Source organism: Balaenoptera borealis (genome assembly GCF_965194805.1).
Source record: "Balaenoptera borealis genome assembly, chromosome: 7".
NCBI lineage: Eukaryota > Metazoa > Chordata > Mammalia > Artiodactyla > Balaenopteridae > Balaenoptera > Balaenoptera borealis.
Window position 1 is genome coordinate 74242306 of NC_138864.1, and position 27233 is coordinate 74269538.

The 27233-nt window shown below is 39.6% G+C and overlaps 1 protein-coding gene and 1 long non-coding RNA gene across 3 annotated transcripts in view; one reads left to right on the plus strand and one right to left on the minus strand.

Annotated features, from left to right (window-relative positions):
• Nucleotides 1-27233, plus strand: part of LOC309631734 (uncharacterized protein) — a 492832-nt gene that overhangs the window by 64753 nt on the left and 400846 nt on the right. The window lies entirely within an intron of this gene.
• On the minus strand, nt 5331-26755 carry LOC309631826. The gene is made up of 2 exons (XR_014246587.1): nt 12231-26755; nt 5331-12198 (listed from the first exon to the last, which is right to left on the minus strand). It is a non-coding gene; the product is annotated as an uncharacterized lncRNA (long non-coding RNA).

Below are 27233 nucleotides of genomic sequence, written 5' to 3' on the forward strand. Positions count from 1 at the left end.
TTGTATATATGTACCACATCTTCCTTATCCATTCGTCTGTCGATAGGCATTTAGGTTGCTTCCATGACCTGGCTATTGTAAATAGTGCTGCAATGAACATTGGGGTGCATGTGTCTTTTTGAATTATGGTTTTCTCTGGGTATACGCCCAGTAGTGGGATTGCTGGGTCATATGGTAATTCTATTTTTAGTTTTTTAAGGAACCTCCATACTGTTCTCCATAGTGGCTGTATCAATTTACATTCCCACCAACAGTGCAAGAGGGTTCCCTTTTCTCCACACCCTCTCCAGCATTTGTTGTTTGTAGATTTTCTGATGATGCCCATTCGAACCGGTGTGAGGTGATACCTCATTGTAATTTTGATTTGCATTTCTCTAATAATTAGTGATGTTGAGCAGCTTTTCATGTGCTTCTTGCCCATCTGTATGTCTTCTTTGGAGAAATGTCTTTTTAGGTCTTCTGCCCATTTTTGGATATGGTTGTTTGTTTTTTTTAATATTGAGTTGCATGAGTTGTTTATATATTTTGGAGATTAATCCTTCATCCGTCGATTCGTTTGCAAATATTTTCTCCCATTCTGAGGGTTGTCTTTTCATCTTGTTCATGGTTTCCTTTGCTGTGCAAAAGCTTTGAAGTTTCATTAGGTCTGATTTGTTTATTTTTGTTTTTATTTCCATTACTCTACGAGGTGGATCAAAAAAGATCTTGGTGTGATTTATGTCAAAGAGTGTTTTTCCTATGTTTTCCTCTAAGGGTTTTATAGTGTCCAGTCTTACATTTAGGTCTCTAATCCATTTTGAGTTTACTTTTGTGTGTGGTGTTAGGGAGTGTTCTAATTTCATTCTTTTACATGTAGCTGTCCAGTTTTCCCAGCACCACTTATTGAAGAGACTCTCTTTTCTCCATTGTATATGCTTGCCTCCTTTGTCATAAATTAGTTGAACATAGGTGCGTGGGTTTATCTATGGGCTTTCTATCCTGTTCCACTGATCTATATCTCTATTTTTGTGCCAGTACCATATTGTCTTGATTACTGTAGCTTTGTAGTATGGTCTGAAGTCAGGGAGTCTGATTCCTCCAGCTCCATTTTTTTCCCTCAAGACTGCTTTGTCTATTCGGGGTCTTCTGTGTCTCCATACAAATTTTAAGATTTTTTGTTCTAGTTCTGTAAAAAATGCCATTGGTAATTTGATAGGGATTGCATTGGCTCTGTAGATTGCTTTGGGTAGTATAGTCATTTTCACAATATTAATTCTTCCAATCCAAGAACATGGTATATCTCTCCATCCGTTGGTATCATCTTTAATTTCTTTCAGCAGTGTCTTATAATTTTAGCATACACATTTTTTGTCTCCCTAGGTGGGTTTATTCCTAGGTATTTTATTCTTTTTGTTGCAATGGTAAATGGGAGTGTTTCCTTAATTCCTCTTTCAGATTTTTCATCATTAGTGTATAGGAATGCAAGAGATTTCTGTGCATTCATTTTGTATCCTGCAACTTTACCGAATTCATTGATTAGCTCTAGTAGTTTCCTGGTGGCATCTTTAGGATTCTCTATGTATAGTATCATGTCATCTGCAAACAGTGACAGTTTTACTTCTTTTCCAGTTTGTGTTCCTTTTATTTCTTTTCCTTCTCTGATTGCCGTGGCAAAACTATGTTGAATAATAGTGGCACACGTGGACATCCTTGTCTTGTTCCTGATGTTAGAGGAAATGCTTTCAGTTTTTCACCATTGAGAACAATGTTGGCTGTGGGTTTCTCATATATGGCCTTTATTATGTTGAGGAAAGTTCCCTCTATGCCTACTTTCTGCAGGGCTTTTATCATAAATGGGTGTTGAATTTTGTCAAAAGCTTTCTGTGCATCTATTGAGATGATCATATGGTTTTTCTCCTTCAATTTGTTAATATGGTGTATCACATTGATTGATTTGCGTATATTGAAGAATCCTTGCATTCCTGGTATGAACCCCACTTGATCATGGTGTGTGATCCTTTTAATGTGCTGTTGGATTCTGTTTGCTAGTATTTTGTTGAGGATTTTTGCATCTATGTTCGTCAGTGATATTGGCCTGTAGTTTTCTTTCTTTGTGACATCTTTGTCTGGTTTTGGTATCAGGGTGATGGTGGCCTCGTAGAATGAGTTTGGGAGTGTTCCTCCCTCTGCAATATTTTGGAAGAGTTTGAGAAGGATGTGTTTTAGTTCTTCTCAAAATGTGTGATAGAATTCGCCTGTGAAGCCATCTGGTACTGGGCTTTTGTTTGTTGGAAGATTTTTAATCACAGTTTCAACTTCATTGCTTGTGATTGGTCTGTTCATATTTTCTGTTTCTTCCTGGTTCAGTCTCAGAAGGTTGTGTATTTCTAAGAATGTGTCCATTTCTTCCAGGTTGTCCATTTTATTGGCATATAGTCGCTTGTAGTAATCTCTCATGATCCTTTGTATTTCTGCAGTGTCATTTGTTACTTCTCCTTTTTCATTTCTAATTCTATTGATTTGAGTCTTCTCCCTTTTTTTCTCGATGAGTCTGGCTAATGGTTTATCAATTTTGTTTATCTTCTCAAAGAACCAGCTTTTAGTTTTATTGATGTTTGCTATCGTTTCCTTCATTTCTTTTTCATTTATTTCTGATCGGGTCTTTATGATTTCTTTCCTTCTGCTAACTTTGGTGTTTTTTTGTTCTTCTTTCTCTAATTGCCTTACATGTAAGGTTAGGTTGTTTATTTGAGATGTTTCTTGTTCTTAAGGTAGGATTGTATTGCTATAAACTTCCCTCTTAGAACTGCTTTTGCTGCATCCAATAGGTTTTGGGGCATCGTGTTTTCATTGTCATTTGTTCCTAGGTATTTTTTGATTTCCTCTTTGATTTCTTCAGTGATCTCTTGGTTGTTAAGTAGTGTATTGTTTACCCTCCATGTGTTTGTATTTTTTACAGATTTTTTTCCTGTAATTGATATCTAGTCTCATAACGTTGTGGTTGGAAAAGATACTTGATCCGATTTCAATTTTCTTAAATTTACCAAGGCTTGATTTGTGACCCATGATATGATCTATCCTGGAGAATGTTCTGTGAGCACTTGAGAAGAATGTGTATTCTGTTGTTTTTGGATGGAATGTCCTATAAATATCAATTAAGTCCATCTTGTTTAATGTATCATTTAAAGCTTGTGTTTCCTTATTTATTTTCATTTTGGATGATTTGTCCACTGGTGAAAGTGGGGTGTTAAAGTCCCCTACTATGATTGTGTTACTGTCGATTTCCCTGTTTATGGCTGTTAGTATTTGCCTTACGTATTGAGGTTCTCCTATGTTGGGTGCATAAATATTTACAATTGTTATATCTTCTTCTTGGATTGATCCCTTGATCATTAGGTAGTGTCCTTCTTTGTCTCTTGTAATGGTCTTTATTGTAAGTCTGTTTTGTCTGTTATGAGAATTGCTACTCCAGCTCTCTTTTGATTTTATTTTGAATATCTTTTTCCATCCCCTCACTTTCAGTCTGTATGTGTACCTAGGTCTGAAGTGGGTCTCTTGTAGACAGCATATGTACGGGTCTTGTTTTTGTATCCATTCAGCCAGTCTATGTCTTTTGGTGGGAGCATTTAATCCATTTACATTTAAGGTAATTATTGATATGTATGTTCCTATTACCATTTTCATAATTGTTTGGGGTTTGTTATTGTAGGTCTTTTCCTTCTCTTGTGTTTCCTGCCTAGAGAAGTTCCTTTAGCATTTGTTGTAAAGCTGGTTTGGTGGTGCTGAATTCTCTTAGCTTTGGCTTGTCTATAAAGTTTTTAATTTCTCCATCACATCTGAATGAGATCCTTGCTGGGTAGAATAATCTTGGTTGTAGGTTCTTCTCCTTTATCACTTTAAGTATGTCCTGCCACTCCCTTCTGGCTTGCAGAGTTTCTGCTGAAAGATCAGCTGTTAGCCTTATGGGGATTGCCTTGTGTGTTATTTGGTTTTTTTCCCTTGCTGCTTTTAATATTTTTTCTTTGTATTTAATTTTTGATAGTTTGATTAATATGTGTGTTGGCGTGTTTCTTCTTGGATTTATCCTGTATGGGACTCTCTGTGCTTCCTGAACTTGATTAACTATTATTTCCTTTCCCATATTAGGGAAGTTTTCAACTATAATCTCTTAAAATATTTTCTCAGTCCCTTTCTTTTTCTCTTATTCTTCTGGGACCCCTATAATTCGAAGGTTGGTGCGTTTAGTGTTGTCCAAGAAGTCTCTGAGACTGTCCTCAGTTCTTTTCATTCTTTTTTCTTTATTCTGCTCTGCAGTAGTTATTTCCACTATTTTATCTTCCAGTTCACTTATCCGTTCTTCTGCCTCAGTTATTCTGCTATTGATTCCTTCTAGAGAATTTTAAATTTCATTTATTGTGTTGTTCATCACTGTTTGTTTGCTCTTTAGTTCTTCTAGGTCCTTGTTAAACGTTTCTTGTATTTTCTCCATTCTATTTGCAAGATTTTGGATCATCTTTACTGTCATTATTCTGAATTCATTTTCAGGTAAACTCTCTATTTCCTCTTCATTTGTTAGGTCTGGTGGGTTTTTACCTTGCTCCTTCATCTGCTGTGTGTTTCTCTGTCTTCTCATTTGGCTTAACTTACTGTGTTTGGGGTCTCCTTTTCGCAGGCTGCAGGTTCATAATTCCCGTTGTTTTTGGTGTCTGTCCGCAGTGGCTAAGGTTGGTTTAGTGGGTTGTGTAGGCTTCCTGGTGGAGGGGACTAGTGCCTGTGTTCTGGTGGATGAGGCTGGATCTTGTGTTTCTGGTGGGCAGGTCCACGTCTGGTGGTGTGTTTTGGGGTACCTGTGGCCTTATTATGATTTTAGGCAGCCTCTCTGCTAATGGATGAGGTTATGTTCCTGTGTTGCTAGTTGTTTGGCATAGGGTGTCCAGCAGTGTAGCTTGCTGGTCGTTGAGTGGAGCTGGGTCTTGGCGTTGAGATGGAGATCTCTGGGAGACTTTTCCCATTTGATATTACGTGCAGCTGGGAGGTCTCTTCTGGACCAGTGTCCTGAACTTTGCTCTCCCACCTCAGAGGCACAGCCCTGACGCCTGGCTGTAGCACCAAGAGCCTGTCCTCCACACGGCTCAGAATAAAAGGGAGAAAAAAAAGAAAGAAAGAAAGAAGAAGATAATATAAAAAAAAATAAAGTAAAATAAAATAAAATAAAGTTACTAAAATAAAAAATAAAAAATAATTATTAAAAAATTTTTTAAAGTAATTAAAAAAAAAAGAAAGAAGAGAGCAACCAGACCAATAAACAAATCCACCAATGATAACAACTGCTAAAAACTATACTAAAAATAAACAAAACAAAAAAAACGGACAGACAGAACCCTAGGACAAATGGTAAAAGCAAAGCTCTACAGACAAAATCACAGACAGAAGCATACACATACACACTCACAAAAAGAGAAAAAGGAAAAAAAAAAAATGTATCGTTGCTCCCAACGTCCACCTCCTCGATTTGGGATGATTCGTTGTCTATTCAGTTATTCCACAGATGCAGGCACATCAAGTTGATTGTGGAGGTTTAATCCACTGCTCTTCAGGGAGAAATTTCCCTTTCTCTTCTTTTTTTGAACAGCTCCCAGAGTTCACCTTTGGATCTGGACCCGCCTCTGTGTGTAGGTCGCCTGAGGGCGTCTGTTCTTCACTGAGACAGGACGGGGTTAAAGGAGCAGCTGCTTCGGGGGCTCTGACTCACTCAGGCCGGGGGGGAGGGAGGGGGTACGGATGTGGGGCGAACCTGTGGTGGCAGAGGCCGGCATGACCTTGCAACAGCCTGAGGTGCGCCCTGTGCTCTCCCGGGGAAGTTGTCCCTGGATCACGGGACCCTGGCAGTGACGGGCTGCACAGGCTTCCAGGAGGGGAGGTGTGGATAGTGACCTGTGCTTGCTCACAGGCTTCTTGGTGGCTACAGCAGTAGCCTTAGTGTTTCATGCCCGTCTCTGGTGTCTGCGCTGACAGCTGTGGCTCACGCCCGTCTCTGGAGCTTCTTTAAGCAGCCCTCTTAATCCCCTCTCCTCATGCACCAGGAAACAAAGAGGCAAGAAAAAGTCTCTTGCCTCTTCGGCAGCTCCAGACTTTTTCCTGGACTCCCTCCCGGCTAGCTGTGGCGCACTGGCCCCTTCAGGCTATGTTCACGCAGCCAACACCAGTCCTCTCCCTGGGATCTGACTTCCGAAGCCCGAGCCTCAGCTCCCAGCCCCCACCCGTCCTGGTGGGTGAGCAGACAAGCCTCTCGGGCTGGTGAGTGCTGGTCGGCACCGATCCTCTGTGCGGGAATCTCTCCTCTTTGCCCTCCGCACCCCTGTCGCTGCGCTCTCCTCCATGGCTTCGAAGCTTCCCCCCTCCGCCCCCTGCAGCCTCCACCCGGGAAGGGGCTTCTAGTGTGTGGAAACCTTTCCTCCTTCACAGCTCTCTCCCACTGGTGCAGGTCCCGTCCCTATTCTTTTGTCTCTGTTTTTTCTTTTTTCTTTTGACCTACCCAGGTACGTGGGGAGTTTCTTGCCTTTTGGGAGGTCTGAGGTCTTCTGCCAGCATTCGGTAGGTGTTCTGTAGGAGTTGTTCCACATGTAGATGTATTTCTGATGTATTTGTTGGGAGGAAGGTGATCTCCACATCTTACTCTTCCGCCATCTTGAAGCTCCCGATCATATGGTTTTTATTCTTCAATTTGTTAATATGGTGTATCACATTGATTGATTTGCGTATATTGAAGAATCCTTGCATCGCTGGGATAAATCCCACTTGATTATGGTGTATGATCCTTTTAATGTGTTGTTGGATTCTGTTTGCTAGTATTTTGTTGAGGATTTTTGCAGCTATATTCATCAGTGATACTGGTCTGTAATTTTCTTTTTTTGTCGTATCTCTGTCTGGTTTTGGCATCAGGGTGATGGTGGCCTCATAGAATGAGTTTGGGAGTGTTCCTTCCTCTGCAATTTTTTAGAAGAGTTTGAGAAGGATGGGTATTAGCTCTTCTCTAAATGTTTGATAGAATTCACCTGTGAAGCCATCTGGTCCTGGGCTTTTGTTTGTTGGAAGATTTTTAATCACAGTTTCAATTTCATTACTTGTGATTGGTCTGTTCATATTTTCTATGTCTTCCTGGTTCAGTCTTGGAAGGTTATACCTTTGTAAGAATTTGTCCATTTCTTCTAGGTTGTCCATTTTATTGGCATAGTGTTGCTTGGAGTAGTCTCTTAGGATGCTTTATATTTCTGCGGTGTCTGTTGTAACTTCTCCTTTTTCATTTCTAATTCTGTTGATTTGAGTCCTCTCCCTCTTTTTCTTTCTTTTTTTTTAAAAAATTAATTAATTATTTATTATTTATGGCTGTGTTGGGTCTTTGTTTCTGTGCGAGGGCTTTCTCTAGTTGTGGCAAGCGGGGGCCACTCTTCATCGCGGTGCGCGGGGCTCTCACTATCGCGGCCTCTCTTGTTGCGGAGCACAGGCTCCAGATGCGCAGGCTCAGTAATTGTGGCTCACGGGCCCAGTTGCTCTGCGGCATGTGGGATCTTCCCAGACCAGGGCTCGAACCCGTGTCCCCTGCATTGGTAGGCAGATTCTCAACCACTGCGCCACTAGGGAAGCCCTCCCTCTTTTTCTTGATGAGTCTGGGTAATGGTTTATCAATCTTGTTTATCTTCTCAAAGAACCAGCTTTTAGTTTTATTGATCTTTGCTATTGTTTTCTTCGTTTCTATTTCATTTATTTCTGCTCTGATCTTTATGATTTCTTTCCTTCTGCTAACTTTGGGTTTTGTTTGTTCTTCTTTCTCTAGTTCCTTTAGGTGTAAGGTTAGATTGTTTATTTGAGATTTTTCTTCTTTCTTGAGGTAGGCTTGTATAGCTATAAACTTCCCTCTTAGAACTGCTTGTGCTGCATCCCATAGGTTTTAGATCATCGTGTTTTCATTGTTATTTGTCTCTAGGCATTTTTTGATTTCCTCTTGGATTTCTTCAGTGATCTCTTGATTATTTAGTAATGTGTTGTTTAGCCTCCATGTGTTTGTGTGCTTTTTACATTTTTTTCCCTGTAATTGCTTTCTAATCTCATAGTGTTGTGGTCCGAAAATATGCTTGATATGATTTCAATTTTCTTAAATTTACTGTGGCTTGATTTTTGACCCAAGATGTGATCTATCCTGAAGAATGTGCTGTGCACACTTCAGAAGAAAGTGTAATCTGCTGTTTTTGGATGGAATATCCTATAAATATCAATTAAATCTATCTGGTCTATTGTGTCATTTAAAGCTTGTGTTTCCTTTTAATTTGCTGTTTGGATGATCTGTCCATTGGTGTAAGTGAGGTGTTAAAGTCCCCCACTATTATTGTGTTACTGTCGATTTCCTCTTTTATAGCTGTTAGCAGTTGCCTTATGTATTGAGGTGCTCCTATGTTGGGTGCATATATATTTATAATTGTTATATCTTCTTCTTGGATTGATCCCTTGATCATTATGTAGTGTCCTTCCTTGTCTCTTGTAACATTCTTTATTTTAAAGTCTATTTTATCTGATATGACTATTGCTACTCCATCTTTCTTTAGATTTCCATTTGCATGGAATATCTTTTTCTATCCCCTCACTTTAAGTCTGTATGTGTCCCTAGGTCTGAAGTGGGTCTCTTGTAGACAGCATATATATGGGTCTTCTTTTTGTATCCATTCAACAAGCCTCTGTCTTTTGGTTGGAGCCTTTAATCCTTTCATGTTTAAGGTAATTATTGATATGCATGTTCCTATTACCATTTTCTTAATTGTTTTGGGTTTATTTTTGTAGGTCTTTTTCTTCTCTTGTTTTTCTCACTTAGAGAAGCTCCTTTAGCATTTGTTGTAGAGCTGGTTTGGTGGTGCTGAATTCTCTTAGCTTTTGCTTGTCTGTAAAGCTTTTGATTTCTCCATCGAATCTGAATGAGATCCTTGCCGGGTAGAGTAATCTTGGTTTTAGGTTCTTCCCTTTCATCACTTTAAGTATATCATGCCACTCCCTTCTGGCTTGTAGAGTTTCTGCTGAGAAATCAGCTGTTAACCTTATGGGAGTTCCCTTGTGTGTTATTTGTCATTTTTCCCTTGCTGCTTTCAATAATTTTTCTTTGTCTTTAATTTTTGCCAGTTTGATTACTAAGTGTCTCAGCGTGTTTCTCCTTGGGTTTATCCTACCTGGGACTCTGCACTTCCTGGACTTGCGTGGCTATTTCCTTTCCTATGTTAGGGAAGTTTTTGACTATAATCTCTTCAAATATTTTCTCTGGTCCTTTCTCTCTCTCTTCTCCTTCTGGAACCCCTAAAGTGCAAATGTTGTTATGTTTAATGTTGTTCCAGAGTTCTTTTAGGCTGTCTTCATTTCTTTTCATTCTTTTTTCTTTATTCTTTTCCGCAGCTGTGAATTCCACCATTCTGTCTTCCAGGTCACTTATCCGTTTTCTGCCTCAGTTCTTCTGCTATTGATTCCTTCTAGTGTATTTTTCATTTCAGTTAATGTATTGTTCATCTATGTGTGTTCTTGAATTCTTCTAGGTCTTTGTTAAACATTGCTTGCATCTTCTCGATCTTTGCCTCCATTCTTTTTCCGAGGTCCTGGATCATCTTCACTATCATTATTCTGAATTGTTTTTCTGGAAGGTTGCCTATCTCCACTTCATTTAGTTGTTTTTCTGGGGTTTTATCTTGTTCCTTCATCTGGTACATAGCCCTCTGCCTTTTCATCTTGTCTATCTTTCTGTGAATGTGGTTTTTGTTCCACAGGCTGCAGGATTGTAGTTCTTCTTGCTTCTGCTGTCTGCCCTCTGGTGGATGAGGCTGTCTAAGAGGCTTGTGCAAGTTTCCTGATGGGAGGGACCGGTGGTGGGTAGAGCTGGGTGTTGCTCTGGTGGGCAGAGCTTAGTAAAACCTTAATCCGCTTGTCTGCTGATGGGTGAGGCTGGGTTCCCTCCCCGTTGGTTGTTTGGCCTGAGGTGACCCCGCACTGGAGCCTACACAAGGAGGGCTCACACCAAGGAGTACTTCCCAGCACTTCTGCCGCGAGTGTCCTTGTCCCCACAGTGAGCCACAGCCACACCCTGCCTCTGCAGGAGACCCTCTAACACTAGCCGGTAGGTCTGGTTCAGTCTCCTATGGGGTCACTGCTCCTTCCCCTGGTTCCTGATGTGCACACTACTTTGTGTGTGCCCTCCAAGAGTGGAGTCTCTGTTTCCCCCAGTCCTGTCTAAGTCCTGCAATCAAATCCTGCTAGCCTTCAAAGTCTGATTCTCTAGGAATTCCTCCTCCCATTGCTAGACCCCCTGGTTGGGAAACCTGACGTGGGGCTCAGAACCTTCACTCCAGTGGGTGGACTTCTGTGGTTCTCTAGTTTGTGAGTCACCCACCTGGCAGTTATGGGATTTGATTTGATTGTGATTGTGCCCCTTCTGCCATCTCATTGCGGCTTCTCTGTTGTCTTTGGATGTGGGATATCTTTTTTGGTGAGTTCCAGTGTCTTCCTGTCGATGATTGTTCAGCAGTTAGTTGTGATTCCAGTGCTCTCGCAAGAGGGAGTGAGTGCACATCCTTCTACTCCGCCATCTTGAACCAATCTCAAAAGCCATACATTTAATTGCTGTATGTTGATGAAAACACCACATGATATTCTGGAAGACATAAGTACTGCTGCTGAAGTGTACCAGAGATATGGAACAATGCAGTGCTTTGGCATGCCTCAGTCATGAGCTATGATGGAGGAAGGAAAAGAGATACTGCAATTTCTAGGGCAGCCACCAAATGAATAATATATAAAACCAATAGAGGAGCTAAATATGGAATAATAAAACATACTTCTTTAATCCAAGAAAAGGCAGAACAAAGGGCTAAAAAAGAGATGGGGAAAATATGGGAAAAATATCAAAAGATAGCCTAAACCTAATAGATCAGTAATTATATTAATGTAACTGGACAGAACACTCCAGTGAAAAGACAAATGTCAGACTAGACCCAATTATGTCCTATATATAGGAGTCATTCACTAAATAAAAGATAACAGACAGGTTGAAAGTAAAATGACGGAAAAGGTATACCATGTAAACACTAACCTAAAGCTTGCTGCTGTGGCTAAAATATCAAAGTAGACTTTAGGCAAAAAATATTACTGGAAATAAAACTAGGTATTTCTAAATGCTGAAAGGGCCAATTCAGTGGGCCCTGTGTCATTTAAGATCACTGTTTCCTTAGTGTTTTTCTCTTTGGATGATCTGTCTATTGATGTAAGTGGGGTATTAAAGTCCCCTACTATTATCGTGTTATTGTCAATGTCTCCCTTTATGTTTGTTAATATTTGCTTTATATATTTAGGTGCTCCTGTATTAGGTGCATATATGTTTACAAATGTCATATCCTGTTCTCATATTGATCCCTTTAACATTATATAATGCCCTTCTTTGTCTTTTATTATAGATTTTTTAGAAATTTATTATTTATTTTTGGCTGAGTTGGGTCTTCTTTGCTGCACGCGGGCTTTCTCTAGTTGTGGTGAGCGGGGGCTACTCTTCGTTGCAGTGCGCAGGCTTCTCATTGTGGTGGCTTCTCTTGTTGCGGAGCACAGGCTCTAGGCGCACGGGCTTCAGTAGTTGTGGTGCGCGGGCTCAGTAGTTGTGGCTTGTGGGCTCTAGAGCGCAGGCTCAGTAGTTGCGGCACACAGGTTTAGTTGCTCCATGGCATGTGGGATCTTCCTGGACCAGGAACCCGTGGTCCCGTGCATTGAACCCGTGTCCCCTGCATTGGCAGGTGGATTCTTAATTACTGCACCATGAGGGAATTCCCTTTTATTATAGATTTTGTTTTAAAAGTCTACTTTGTCTAATATGAGTATTGCTACCCCAGCTTTCTCCTCATTTCTGTTTACATTGAGTATCTTTTTCTTTTCCGTCACTTTCTGTCTGTGTGTGTCTTTAGCTTTGAAGTGAGTCTCTTGTAGGCAGCATGTAGATGGGTCTTGTTTTGTTTTGTTTTGTTTTTTTAACCCAATCAGCCACCCTATGTAACTAAATGAAGCATTTAGTCCATTGACATTTAAAGTGATTATTGATAGGTGTGTACTTATTGCCATTTTGTTATTTGTTTGCTGGTTGTTTTTGTAGTTCTTCTCTGCTCTTTTCTTGTTCTTGTAGTCTCTCCCATTGTGGTTTGATGATTTTACCTAGTGTTATGTTTGTGTTTTGATGATTTTACTTAGTGTTATGTTTGTGGTTTTTTTCTCTCTAGTTTTTGTATATCTAATACAGGTTTTTTATTTGAATTTGTGGTTACCATAGAGTTCATATATGTTGACCTATAGCTATATGTGCTTGTTTTAAACAAGTCATTTAAGTTCAAAGGCATTCTAAAAGCTATATTTTTTCTTGCTGCCCTCGTGTTTTGTGTTTTTGATGTCATATTTTACAACTTTATGTCTATCCCTTAACTCTTTGTTGTAGTTATAGTTGATTTTATTATTTTTGTCTTTTAGCTTTCATACTAGCTTATTTAAGTGGTTTATCCACAGCCTTTACTACATATTTGCCTTTACCAGTGGGATTATTTCCTTCCTATAATTTTTTTTTAATTTACTATTTCACCTTTTATTTTTTTATTATTTTTTAAAATTAATTAATTTATTTATTTTTGGCTGTGTTGGGTCTTCATTTCTATGTGAGGGCTTTCTCTAGTTGCGGCAAGCGGGGGCCACTCTTCATTGCAGTGCGCGGGCCTCTCACTATCGCGACCTCTCTTGTTGCGGAGCACACGCTCCAGACACACAGGCTCAGTAGTTGTGGCTCACGGGCCTAGTTGCTCCGCGGCATGTGGGATCTTTCCAGACCAAGGCTCGAACCCGTGTCCCCATGCATTGACAGGCAGATTCTCAACCACTGCGCCACCAGGGAAGCCCCCTATAATTTCTTAATTTTGTGGTAGCCTTTTCTTTTTCACTTAAAGAAGACCCTTTAACACTTCTTGTAAGGTCAGTTTAGTATTGATGAACCCTTAGTTTTTGCTTGTTTGAGAAGCTCTTTATCTCTCCTTCAATTCTGAATGATAACCTTGCTGGGTAGTGTATCCTAGGTTATAGGCTTTTCCTTTCAGCACTTTAAATATATCATGCCACTCCCATCTTGCCTGCACAGTTTCTGCTGAAAAATCAGCTGATAGCCTTTTGGGGTTCCCTTGTATGTGACTCTTTGTTTTTCTCTTGCTGCCTTTAGAATTCTCTCTTTACCTTTAACTTTTGTCATTTTAATTATGATATTTCTTGGTGGGGGTCTCTTTGCGTTCATCTTGTTTGGAGCTCTCTATAATTCCTGTACCTGTATATCTGTGTCCTTTGTTAGGTTTGGGAGGTTCTCAGCCGTAATTTCATCAAATACATTTTCAACCCTTTTCTCTCTCTCTTCTCCTTCTGGGACTCCTATAATGTGTATGTTGTTATGCTTGATGTTGTCTCAGAGGTCCCTTAAACTATTCTCATTTTTAAAAATTTGTTTTCCTTTTTGCTGTTCTGATTGGGTGATTTCCATTATTCTATTTTCCAGATTGCTTATGTGTTCTTCTGTATCACCTAATCTGCTGTTAATTCCCTCTAGTGTATTTTTCATCTCAATTATTGTATTCTTCAGTTCTGACTGGTTACTCTTTGTATTTTATAGTTCTTTGTTAAAATTCTCACTGTGTTCAACTATTCTTTCCCCATGTTCAGTTAACATTTTATTACTATTGCTTTGAATTTTTTATCAAATAGATTATTTATCTCTGTTTCATTAGGTTGTTTTCTCAGATATTTTTTCTTGTTCTTTCATTTGAAGCATATTCCTTTGTCTTCTAATTTTGCTTGACTTCCTCTGTCTCTATAAAATTAAGTGAGACAGTTACCTTCCCAGCCTTGAGGTCATGTCCTTTTGTTGGGAGCATCTATGTAGTCTGCATGTGCCCAGTGGCTTTGGTGGGAGACCCGGATCTGAAGCAAGCATGGGCTGCATCTTCCTCTGGAGTGTGCTGGCAGCCACCATCTTGGTGGGAGTTAGGGCTGGAGTTGGAGGAGCTAGAACCAGAGTCAGTTGCAACCTGGAGCTTATCTTATATTTAATGGCCATCAGTACCCTATCAGGGGCAGGGGATGGGGCTGAGAGGCTGGAGTAGGAGCCCTGAGAGACTTGGGTTTCTCCTGGGTGTGATGGCAGTCTCTGCATTGGTTTGGGTTGTGGCTGGGGCCTGAGGGCTTGGGACTACACTTCTCTGCTAGTTTCACTTTTTCCCCAGTGTGTGTACCTTGGTTATAGGCTAGATTAGGGCTGGAGGGGTTGATGCTATACCACAGACCTGGCCCTGCCCCCTCCCAAGTTTGCACAGGCATGCATGCTCCTGCAATGATGGTCTCTGCCCTGGAGCTAGCTTCACTCCCTTTGGAGTGTGTGCAGGGTAGGCAAGCTGGAAATGGCAGCCTCCACCATGGTCAGAGGCAGGGCTGGGGTCCAAGCTAGCTCTGTTTCCTCCATGTGTGTGCACTCTCATTGGCAATGGTAGCCTTTACCTTAGTGGGGAGCAGCATCAGAGCCAGAGGGTCTGGAGCAGGAGCTCATCACAGGCTGGGGAGTGCACTGGGGTGGTCCTGGCAAGCAAGCCAGAGTGCCAGGCAATTTTCAATCTGCTGCCTCCATGCCATGACTGAGAGTAAGCAAGTCTGTGTGCACTCTCTTCAAGAGCAGAGTCTCGGTTACTTATAGCCCTCCAGTAAGCCCCACAGGTTTTCAAACCAGGTAAGGGGAGTCATCCATGTGTGGCTGGGCTACCTAATATGTGGCTTAAATCTATTGCTTCCCAGGGAGGGTCCCCTAGCCTGTGATATTCCCCTCCTCTTCTGTGTTCCCTGCTAGGGGTGTGGATCCCAATCAGATTGCTTCTCCTTCCCTCCTACCAGACTGCATGTGAATCTTTACAGCCTTGGTTGTAGAAGAGCTGTTCCGCTAGTCTCCAGGTCAATTTCAGCAAGAGTTCCTCTATATGTAGTTGTAGTTTTGATGTGTTCATGAGGGGAGGTTAGCCCAGTATCCTCCTACCCCACCATCTTGATCTCCCGGTGGTACACTTCTTGATACATCTTAGATCAAAGAAGAATTTTACAATGAACACTAGAAAACATTTTGAGCTGAATTACAACAACAGCAACAAAAACCTACCAAGACTTGTGAATGCATCTACAGTAGTGCTTAGAGGAAAATTAATGCATATATTAGGAAAGTAGAAAGGTTGACAGTCCATTTTGTAAGCATTCATCTCGGGGATCTAGGGAAAAAAAGATCAAATTAAACCCAAAGAAAGTAGGAGGAAGGAATTCATAAAAATAAGAACAGAAACCATTGAAATAGAAAGTGTTTACTTGTTTCACAAGTTGCTTAAGTTTCCTCATCCATAAAATAAAGATAAAAATTGAACCTACTTCATTGGATTGTTGTGAGGATTAGACAAACTAATACATGTAAAATATCTTTAAAAGGTGCTTGTCATATAGGAAGCACTTAACAAATATTAGCTGCTGCTGTTGCTGCTACTACTACTACTGTGACTACTGTTATTACAAGATGAACTGTTAGGCACATATTCTTACTTTTTAGAAAATATAGTAATCACATGGGCCATGAGGAGTTTAGAGATTCTAAAGCATCTGGTACTTAGCTTGCCAGTTTATACAGGGACATTCCTATGCCATAGGAGATGGTATATGGTAGAGCACCCTTTTCATTATAAATCACATTCTAGCACCCCTCTGCTGAAAAAGTCTTCTGATTGCATTTAAGGTAAAATCCAAACTCCTTATCATGGTCAACAGGGATGCATTATCTGACCTCTGCCTATGTCTTTAACCTTACCTCCTTTCCTCTCCTCACTTCAGTCCAGATCTTTACCCTCACAGAGTCTTTTCACTGTCTGTTTCCTCTAACTGGAATGAATAGTTTTCTCAGCTCCTTGCATAGAAAATTTCTTCTTTTTCAGGAGTCAGCTTAAATGTCATCTTTCCAGAGAGGACTTGCCTGACCACCCTATCTGTCGTTGGTTGGATTTCCTCTGCCTTGTGTTTTTCTCTATCCCAGCATCTATTGATTGCCTTCATAGACTGTCTCAAAATCTGTAATTATTCCTGTGTTTACTTGTACTTAGTCTCACCCATTAAACTGTTACCTTCATTAGGTGGGGTCCTGGTCTATCTTGTTCAGAATGCATTGATAGAGTCTGGTATGGTGGCTGGTGCACAGTGGGTACTCAAAACATTTGTTGAATGAATGACTGAATCTGATAGGGTTGCTGTCTTGAGTGGGAGGTTGTACTATGTGACATCTTCTGGCTCTAAGACCCTGAATCTATGCTCTATTTTATTGCTTGTCCTAGGGAGAAAAGTAGTAAACTCCAGTAAGAGTTAGGCAAGTTCCTCTATATGGGTGAATCTGTGATGCCACAGGTTCCCCTTCTTAGTGGAGCTGTCAGACAGTAACATCTGAGCATCTTCCTTGAACACTTGCTGTGATTCTTTGCTATGTAGGAATTGACTCCTCCGCCCAGCTCCCTGATTTTACTCTACCTAATGCTGCACTAAAGGACTTTCAGCAGGCCCAAGAGAAAAATAATGTATTAATTAAAATGATGCGCTCTCTCTTAAATTTTATTTATTTTATTACTTAAAAATTTTTTTAAATTAATTAATTAATTATTATTATTTTTTTGGCTGCCTTGGGTCTTTGTTGCTGCATGCGGGCTTTCTCTAGTTGCAGTGAGCAGGGGCTACTCTTCATTGCCATGCGCGGGCTTCTCATTGCGCTTGCTTCTCTTGTTGTGGAGCACAGGCACACGGGCTCAGTAGTTGTGGCTTGCGGGCTCTAGAGTACAGGCTCAGTAGTTGTGGCACACGGGCTTAGTTGCTCCGCCGCATGTGGGATCTTCCCTGACCAGGGCTCGAAACCGTGTCCCCTGCATTGGCAGGTGGATTCTTAACCACTGCGCCACCAGGGAAGTCCTCTCTCTTAAATTTTAAATTTGACAAATAACAGGCTTCTGGCTGTCACTAGCCAACATTGTTAGCACTAAATTAGATGTCTGTTACGGTTGTTCAGGCAAGTTGTTTCATTGATCTTAGCACTGGTTCTTCTACTCTGGAAAATATAAATCATCGCTGAGAAAGATGGTGTTTCTTTTATGAGTCTTCCTGATACCAGCCTCAGGCTATGAGATGTGGACAGAGAACTGTGCTCTTCCAGCAGAGATTTCTTCCTCCTGTTGTGTCTGAGTTTTTCACACCCCACCAGTCATGTCATCCTCATCAAGCACGGACACTTCTGGATAAACCCGCATTAAGTGTGTAGTGTAATATCTGACTCTTACTTCAGTGATTCAGTCTCCTTTGTTTTTATTTTTTTTATTTTATGGCTATGTTGGGTCTTCGTTTCTGTGTGAGGGCTTTCTCTAGTTGTGGCAAGCGGGGGGCCACTCTTCATCGCGATGCGCGGGCCTCTCACCATCGCGGCCTCTCTTGTTGCGGAGCACAAGCTCCAGACGCGCAGGCTCAGCAATTGTGGCTCACGGGCCCAGTTGCTCCGCGGCATGTGGGATCTTCCCAGACCAGGACTCGAACCCGTGTCCTCTGCATTGGCAGGCAGATTCTCAACCACTGCGCCACCAGGGAAGCCCTCTCCTTTGTTTTTTATAACTGAAGATGCCATATAACAGATTGTAGTTGAGTAATTGCTTTACTTTCTATGGGAACATGTATTTTGTTAATAGCAGGGCATTCTTTTTTTAGAACAATGTTACCTTTAGGAGTCATATTTATGATGACTGACTTAAAACAGACACTTGTTTACCCAGGAGAGGTTTAGATACTATTGACATTTAGTCTGTATCAAGTAGGATGCCTATTAGTCAGTCTGAATGAACAAAAGAAAACAAAGTGAATTTTTGAGGGGACACAAAATAGTATGCCTTATGCATTTGGATAAATGGAGGTTAACACTGGTTTAAAATTAGGCAAGCTACTTAATATATTTCTGAGCTTCAGGCTCCCCCTGTCCCCTAGCTGCACTGATCTGGTATTTGAAGGCATGTGATCCTGACACTTGTGGAAAAGAATGTCTTGCTTACATTGTGCAGTGAGCCCTGGGACCTTCCCACATTGTTTTAGCAAGGGCAGCCATCCGCCTGGCTCCTTCCTCCCGTCAAGAGTAGCTTTAGACTAGAGAGGTTGAAAATATGATCAGTTCAGGTCTGGAAAGCCCTATGATTTTTAGATTACCCTTTATTATTAAGTAAGCATGAAGCTAAATTCTATATTTGAAGAAATTAATTTTATCTCACAACACTGAGCTCCAAATGTAGGAGAAACAAACTCAAAAGGAAAGCATAACTTCTGTATGAAAACAGTCCTTATGAATCTGCTAATGAACCCATTAAAGCTATGGATCTCATTTCTGAAAGGAAACCATCTCTTTCACATATCACTCAGGATGTGATTGCCTGTGATCTTTTAGATGTGCATCTGTTTGTGTTTCTGATTTTATTAATTGCCATTTCAATTCATCAACTAACCCTGAAAAATCTTCCCCGTGGAAACTCACTCTTTGTAGTTGGTTTCCACCTTTCAGAGATGATGTGATTCTGCGGAAAATTTATTATTCTGTCAGTGAGGGCTGGTGTAGGGAAGAGCTATAGAGAGACATCCATGAATGATCCTCCCAGTTATGTGACAGATGGAATGAAGACCACAAAGCCTTGTCCTTGGAAAAGAAGGGAAAGTAGTAGTCCTTGGTTCTCTTACCAAAGAGTGCATGGCTACAGCAAGAAATCTGGGTTTTCAGCCAGAACTCATGAGTTCAAGTCCCGAGTGTGCTGTTGACCAGCTGTGTGATTTAGGTCAAGCCACCAGGTTGCTCTAAACTTCAGTGTCATTATTGTTAATTTTTTTTTTTTTTTTTTTTTTTTTTTTTTACTATTAACCATCTCATAGGGTTGTTTTGAGGATTAGATGAGACCATGCATAAAAGGGTGAAAAGGGTGATGCAAATGGAAGTGATTATTAATATTACTATAAGCTCTTCATAGCTCTAGTTGATTTTCTACCTTAAGTTCAGTGTTGCTGGATATTAGTTGTCTTCCCTTATTTTGCTGGTGGTAGCAGAAATAGTCAATGGATAAGCGGGTCTTCAATTACAGTCTTTTCTTGGGACTAACCCAAACCTAAATCCCTGCAATATATCTCTACATTACAGGCATTAGAAAAGATATAAAAGATGCTACCAGTAAACCACAGCATCATCCCCTGGCCTGCATAACACTTGGTCTGCCAAATCTGGACTTAGGACTATGAATAGCATTTCTTTTAGGCTTAAGGAACAGACAAATCTAAAAGAAAAAGTAGAATCCTGTCAGTTGGAGCCTATGATGAATCAGTGCTTTATTTTATAATTTTCTTTTGAAAGTTATGCACAGAAACTAACACACTATTGTGAAGTAATTGTACTCTAATAAAAATCTATTAAAAAATTATGATGGAAAAAAACATAATTTATCTATTGTTGCAGTATATAAATGGAGGTTATTTTTCCTAATTCATGGATGGTGTGGTTAACTTTTCTTACATCAGTTTTGTTGAGGTATATATGATTAATATACAATAAAAGCATCCATTGAAAGTGTAAAAAAAAATAAAAAGAGGCAAGTGATACTTAATAAAGCTTCACACTCTTACTCAATAACAGTTATGGGTCCAGGTCTGTGACTATAATCTTTAATTGATGGTTGTTTTGTTTCCATCTATCAATAGCTTGTCTAAGGGAAATTATATTTAGGAACAATTATCTAAGAGACATGCTCTCTGCCTACCCACTTGGGTATTTTATCTTTGGATTTAGTTAGATGACTAAAGGCATATGTTACTTTAGCTTCTAAAGAATGAATGTCCTTCCATGACCCATACTAATGCATTATATTCTCAGCTTTTTAAAAAAAGTTGTTGCAAGAAAAGACATATGAAATCAACTTTTGAATTTAGTTAAAATGCTCTTGAGGACACTATCCATATTAGTGTCCCCGATGTAAAGTCATACATGAGAGTTTTTAAAGAACTTAATAGCAGGAAAAGCTTTGTCTTCCCCAAGGTACCCTTTTAAACAATGAGACCTATGTAGTTGCTTGGTGTACTTGCTTACCATTCAGCTTCCAAGAAGCTTGGAGCAAAATGTGAAGTTCAATTATGGCATAAATGTTTACTTTAATAGGTAGCCTATTTACATATCATTTTTTTAACCTTGCTAGATTGTTATTCATATCTTTTGTTGTAAGCCATATGAAATGATTTTTGAAAAGATGCATTATATAAAGAGAAATAAAGTAGTAGCTGTTAATAACAACAGGACTTATATAAGAAAAAGAGAAGGAGAGGAAGAGGGAAAAGAACCATCACCTTCATCATCATTATCACAGAGGGGGCTATAATTACTTATTAATGCAGGAAAAGAAACTAATGGTAATTTTCACTTGTATTAAAATGCTTTTTAAAAATGAGGAAACATTTTAAGCATTAGAAAAATACAGAGAAAAATATAATATGCACCTATGTACTTATTACTCAAATTTAACATATATTAATATTTGCCATTTTTTCTTCAGATGAAGAATTTTAAAGTAATAAAGGTTACAATATAAGCAAAGCCTTCCTTTTAGCCTTCCTATTCCTTCCATCTCCTCCCTGTCCTGAGGTTATCCTTACTCTGATGTGAAATTTTCTGTCTGGGCTTTTGTATATTACTACATGTATCTGTCTGCAATTTTTTTTTGCCAGCAACGCTTTTGATTTTTATCCATGTAAATAAATTTAATTCATGTTAATTGCTAAATTCCCTTATATGATCACACCACAGTGTATTTCATTCCCTTACTGAGGACATTTAGGATTTTTCTAATTTCCTAATATGGCAAACAATACTGCCTTGCTCCTGTTTCTCTGTACACAAGTGAGAGAGTTTCTCTAGGGTGTATGCCTAGAAAGGAAATTGCTAGATCATAGGTCTTCATTCATTCATTCATTCAGCAAATAATCCAGTGTCTATTATGTGCCACGTACCATTCTAGGCATCTTTAGTTTCCTATCTACAGATACTAAAGTGAATAAGACTGCATGAAGCATTCTGGAGGTGCAGTGGGGGGAAAGATAGACAATAAACATGATAGATAAACAAAATACAAGTATGTTAGTGAAAACGCTGTGGAAAAATATAAGCAGAGCAGGTGAGAGTAGTATGTATGTGAAAAGGTTTGCAATTTTATATAAGGTGGCGAAAGGTATCTCATTATGGTTTTAATTTTCATATCTCATATTATGAGTGTTGAGGAGGATCTTTTCATACATTTAAAACTGTTCATATTTTATGCACCCCTTAAAAATTCCTGTATTACACCTTGTTGATTTAAATCTTTTAATTTCAAATGCTCCTTAAATATGTACAAACTAAAACTAGGAAATAAATTTCTTAAACTTTCAGTTCTTATAGCTTGTAGTTCTTATCAGAGCAAATGTAAAAATTACATACAACTCTCTCCTCTGCAAAACCAAAAAACTTTAAGTTAACCTAAACAGTTTAACATGATACACAGTATTAGCGATTATGGCTCTTTACTCTTGGGCTTGGTCTGCCTTTCCCACCAGGTGTCACAAAATGATGCAACTCTCTCACCACTCTTCTTTCTGAATCACTGAAACACCTTTGTTCCTCCAGCACACTGTGAAGTCATATGGCCCACAGTTGGTGCAAAAGCCTCATTTACCTCTGAAGTCTACCTCTGTACATTGTTAATTAGCTGAAGACAATTAAAGTGGGACTACTTAGCACCAATCTGATTGCAAACACAAACTGGGTCTATGAGGAGGCATTTGGTTATTAGGTGGTCACCCAGATGATTTAGAATATGCTTACTTTAGATTATCAGTGAAATGAATACCGCAAATTAATAAATTCTTAAGAATATATTCCTGTGAGAATATGCAAATCTCCCCAAATGGGTCAGCCAACCCCAGTTTGAGAAACTCTGATCTAACATAGATTTAGAGCCCAAGGTGGATCATGAACTAGTACTAACATGGTTTCTGGAATAGGCTGATTTTTTAGGGCGTGTAGTTACCCAGATGGCTGAGTTACATGTAGAAATCTTTGGAGTCTTTTTCCTTGGTTTGCCTAGTTTGGAATTGTACCCTGTGTGAAGCTCAAAATGGGCTTCCCTTTGTTATAGAGAAGACCAGGAAAAATTTGCTGCGCTGTCCTTCCTTCTATAATGCTCACCTCATTACCAGACTTCCTTGTGCTTCCCTTCCCTCAGAGGTCCAGATATGCAACAGTGGTCTATTTTATTATTTTATTTTATTTCATCTTATGTTCATTAGCTGAAACTCTCATATCTGTTTGTGCCTTTGTCATGTGGATGACAAATTTAGTGGAGAGATGACTCAAGACCTCCAATTTCTTTCATTCCTGATTGCTGGTGGATTGCTGGTATGGATACCTAGGGATGAGGGGCTAATACAACTGCCCATCTGAATATGAATCAAAATCTTTGTTTCATTGTTCACAACTTGAATCATCAAATATTCTTTTTGGCAAGTCGGGGTCATTATATAGATACTGAGAACAGACTTTATAGTCATACATATTAACAGTGTTGATAGAATTGGCTTTATTGAGAATTTATTACTTGCCTGTTAAATGTTAATACAACTAAAAATTAGCACAGTTAGGGAATTTTGCTCAAATAAAGGTGAGAAGTTTTACATTGAACATATATATATTTGTGTGTCTGTGTGTATTTGTGCACATGTATATGTGTGTGGTTGAATCATGTGAAATTGCAGCTTCCGTAGGTCAAAAACAAATATAAGCAATATAATATGGTTCATGTATGCTTTACCAAAGCAATAACAAAGATAATAATGCCAAGTTTTTTTTCTTAAAAACCAACAATCAAGCCAGTAACCTGGGTCTTAAAACAACATTTTCTTTACATAAAATATTTTAATCTTGGTGGTGGGGTGCAATAAGAATGTCCTGTCTTACAGAAAACCTAGAGTGCCTTTGTTCTTCATCTAGCGAAATCTTCCAGGACCCTGGGCTAATCTGTCCATAAAGGCTTCAATTACCATTCTAACCTACAGTGAGGGTTCTTTCCTGTGAACTCAGTGATTTTTCCTTTGCTACCATTATTTTAGTAAATAATTCTGTATTACCTTTTTTTTTTTTGGATGTGGACCATTTTAAAAGTCTTTACTGAATTTGTTACAATATTGCTTCTGTTTTATGTTTTGGTTTTTTGGCTGTGTGGCGTGGGGGATCTTAGCTCCCTGATCAGGGATTGAATCCGCACCCCCTGCATTGGAAAGTGAAGTCTTAACCACTGAAGTCCCTGTATTACCTTCTTTCTAAATAAATTGTAAACTCCCTGGGAACAGGGACCATGCCTTGACTCTTTATGGCTTCCAGTAACTGTTGATTTGGCTAAGCATTTGACTCGGAGAGCATTCTGATAGGATTTAATTATTTAAGTTGGTAGAGTAACAAGAAAATACTTTTCAGAGGACTAGGAATATTGCATTTTGAGAAATCAATCAAGGATCATCCTGCTTTCAAGGAATTTACAGTCTCCTTTGGGAGACAATGCAGATTTGAGATTCTTTTAACTGTTTGAAATTCTCTTAACTGTTCTATTCCAAGCAGAATGGTAAAAGGAAGCTTAATCCACCAGGTTGAGTCTGTGTTGGCTAAATTGAGCACAGATATCTTCACTTATTGATTTTAGTATGGCAGTGATATACATTTAGCAAGTCAGCCAGTTATCTGGTTTGTGCACTTATATTGGTAACAGGGTGGCATTTTCTTCAATGGATAAATTTGAAGATATATGTGAATAACCTACATGTATAAAAGTATGATTTTTAATGTGTCTTAATGTTCGTTCACCAACACCATCTTCAACAAAATTGCCCCCATATCTCAAAAGTTAATGACAATTTTTATCACAGCTCAGAAAAGACCTTCAGGTAATTAATGACAACACTTCAGGCAACAGTTTTTCCCTTTTGTCCTTTCTGTTTTTGTAAGAGAACTCAGTGCCAAAAGGAGAAGAAAGATAATGGTTCACAATCAATGCTCATGGACCAGACACCTAATCTGAACTTAACCAAAAAATCAATATTTAGCTGTACCTTATCAGTGTAGAAATGTCAAGCATAGCAAGAGACACGAACAAATTTCCAGCTGATTTCTCGTTCCTGTGCTTCAGTGTTCAAAGCTGTGGGGCAGAGTTTCAACATCAGATAAGACAAAACGGCCTTTGGGAAAAAAAGACAACAAATGACAACATTTGCAGCTGCTGAGACCGCAGTTTATAAGAGGAAAACAGTCGCAGGAGATGCATTCTAATCTCTCCCAACACATTCCCTCGGTCACCTTGTGGCCTGTGTGATGCCAGCACTTGATCATTACTCTCAGCAGGCAGCCTTCAAGAGACAGCAACTTGCTGAGTAAAGTCATAATTTGTTGCCACCCAAGACAATTGACACAAATTTTTTGCCTTCTAAATTTGAGTGGCCGCGAGTAGATGCATCAAGCATGACTGTGGGTCATGGGCTGTGGGTCTGCAAAACAGGAGTTCCACTAGGGCTTCCCTGAAGCTATGGGCAGTTCAGGTATAGAACAGAGGTTTTCAGTCTTTAAGAACTTCAGAACCCTTTCCGAATTCCATCTCATTCCACAGGACTCCAGCTGACCTCACCCATGTAATTGCTGTTGAAAGTTGTATTTTGTTAAAAAACAAGGTTACATTGGAAAAACCTGTAATGATACTCACATTTAATGAGTTGGTTGGACTGTTTGTCGGCACTGAAAAATTTGGTTATGGAAAAAAGGAAATAATGTAAGAAAGAAAGGTGGTGACTTACATGGCTAAATATGCACTGTTACTGACTTTTTAAGGAATTGTGGGTGGGCTTGGCATTTCATGGAACATGGAGATCTAGAAATTGCTGATAGAGAAAACATCATTTCATCTAGAAATCCAACTAGAAAGGACCTGCATCAGCTAGATTTACAGAACAAGGAGGCCTTAGAGTTCACCAAGTACAGGGACCAACCATTCCAAACTATTCATATAAGAGTCACTGAGGTGCTTGTTAAAAATACAGATTCCCATGACCTTCCTCCTGAACATTCTGATTCAGGGAGACTGTAGTGGGACCTGGAAACCTGTCTTTTTAGCAAGAGTCCAAAGAGATTTTGTCATCAGACAGATCTGGAAACATTGCTCTACAGTGTCCTAGCAAAATGCACATTACAGAGTAGGTACTCAGTAATGGAATGAATGAATGAAAGAAAGAAACTGCAATGAGCATGCCAAAAGGCAGTCCTAGCCCCTGATTTTGCTGCATCCTCATTCAGTGTGCCAGGGCTCTTAGCCTTGCATAGCTAACTCCCAAATCATCGGAGGAATGACCTTCAGAAGCAGTTGATAAAGGTTAGCTTTTTGAATGTCACATGGACTAATACTCCTTCCCCTTTGTCATTTGTTGGAATGTCATAGTGACACACATGAAAATACTATGTCCTGAAAAAGGAATGAATGCTAAATGTTATAAACAGAAAGATACTCATTTAAGTCTCCCTTAAGAAGAAATCTTTTTTTGTGTGTTCTGCCAAAATAGGTCCCTCCAGGCACAAACCATCCTCCCTCTTTAAGCTGTCCATAAAGGCACAAAGGAGAAGTGGTGTTGGAAGCAGAATTCCTATCTCCATGTGGACAGTGCCACTAATAATTTCTGTACTACCCACAAGCAACCTAGTTCTTCCTTTTCTAAAATTGTATGTCATGTTAACTTTGCTACTATGGTCCCCAGGGGAATCATTTTGTAAACTCCATGGCAAATAGGGAGGTTCTCCCTCCATACAATTTATAAGACCTTGTTACAATACAAGTCTCAGAACTACAAGAGCAGAGGGCATGGGCTAGAAGTGAGAGAAGGAAGGTGGATGCTATGTTTTTATTCCCCTGTAAGGTTCTCTGGCAGAGCTTGGGTACATGGTAGGGTATGGGACTTCTTCACCTTCTTCTGGTGAAGGCCTGCTCATCTTTAAAAATTTACCACACATATATCTTCCACTGACAGAGTTCACTCATTTATTCAACAAATATTTACTGAAATGCTACCTCCTCCATGGCGATGGCGCTCAGTGACAACACTTAATACATTTGGATTATTTTAAATTATTTACTGTTATTATTATTTTCATCCACAGACTTTGAGTTCTTTGAAGCCAGGGATTGCAAGTTATTAATCTTTGACTTTTGTAACACATTTTCCTTTATTTCCATTCCCCCAGATTCCCAGCTGGGTGATGACTGTCCCACGGACACTCAATATTGCATAATAATGATTTTTTTTTTATAATAATGATTTTTTGAAGATGTGGTTACTATACTCAGTGGATTCAAAATTGCTATAGCTTGACTTAAAATTAAAAGTTTTGTTTTAGTAATGCCCAGATTTGTTTGTAATGCTCTTCTTAGAGATGCCCATAATTTTGTGAGTCTTTTATTTGTAGTAGCATTGAATGATGCTTTCATGGAATGATATGTGATTGCTCCAAGATTCATTTCCCAGACAATACTTGGCATCATGAAATTTTATGTTTACAAACTTCTCTTTTTTTGTTTGTTTTTTTTTACACTCGCCAATTCTCAAGTTCACCTGCCTCTTTTTATTTCACTCATTTCTTTTTTTTTTTTTTTTTAATTTTTATTTATTTATTTATGCCTGTGTTGGGTCTTCATTTCTGTGCGAGGGCTTTCTCTAGTTGTGGCAAGTGGGGGCCACTCTTCATCACGGTGCGTGGACCTTTCACTATTGGCCTCTCTTGTTGCGGAGCACAGGCTCCAGACGCGCAGGCTCAGCAATTGTGGCTCACGGGCCCAGTCGCTCCGCAGCATGTGGGATCCTCCCAGACCAGGGCTCGAACCCGCGTCCCCTGCATTGGCAGGCAGACTCTCAACCACTGCGCCACCAGGGAAGCCCCCTCACTCATTTCTTTATCTGACACTTAGGGCCCCTTAGGCTCAGGGCCCACGCTGACTACCTAACCTTCACCTGTCCACATAAATCTTCTGGGCTAGTCAGACTGGTCT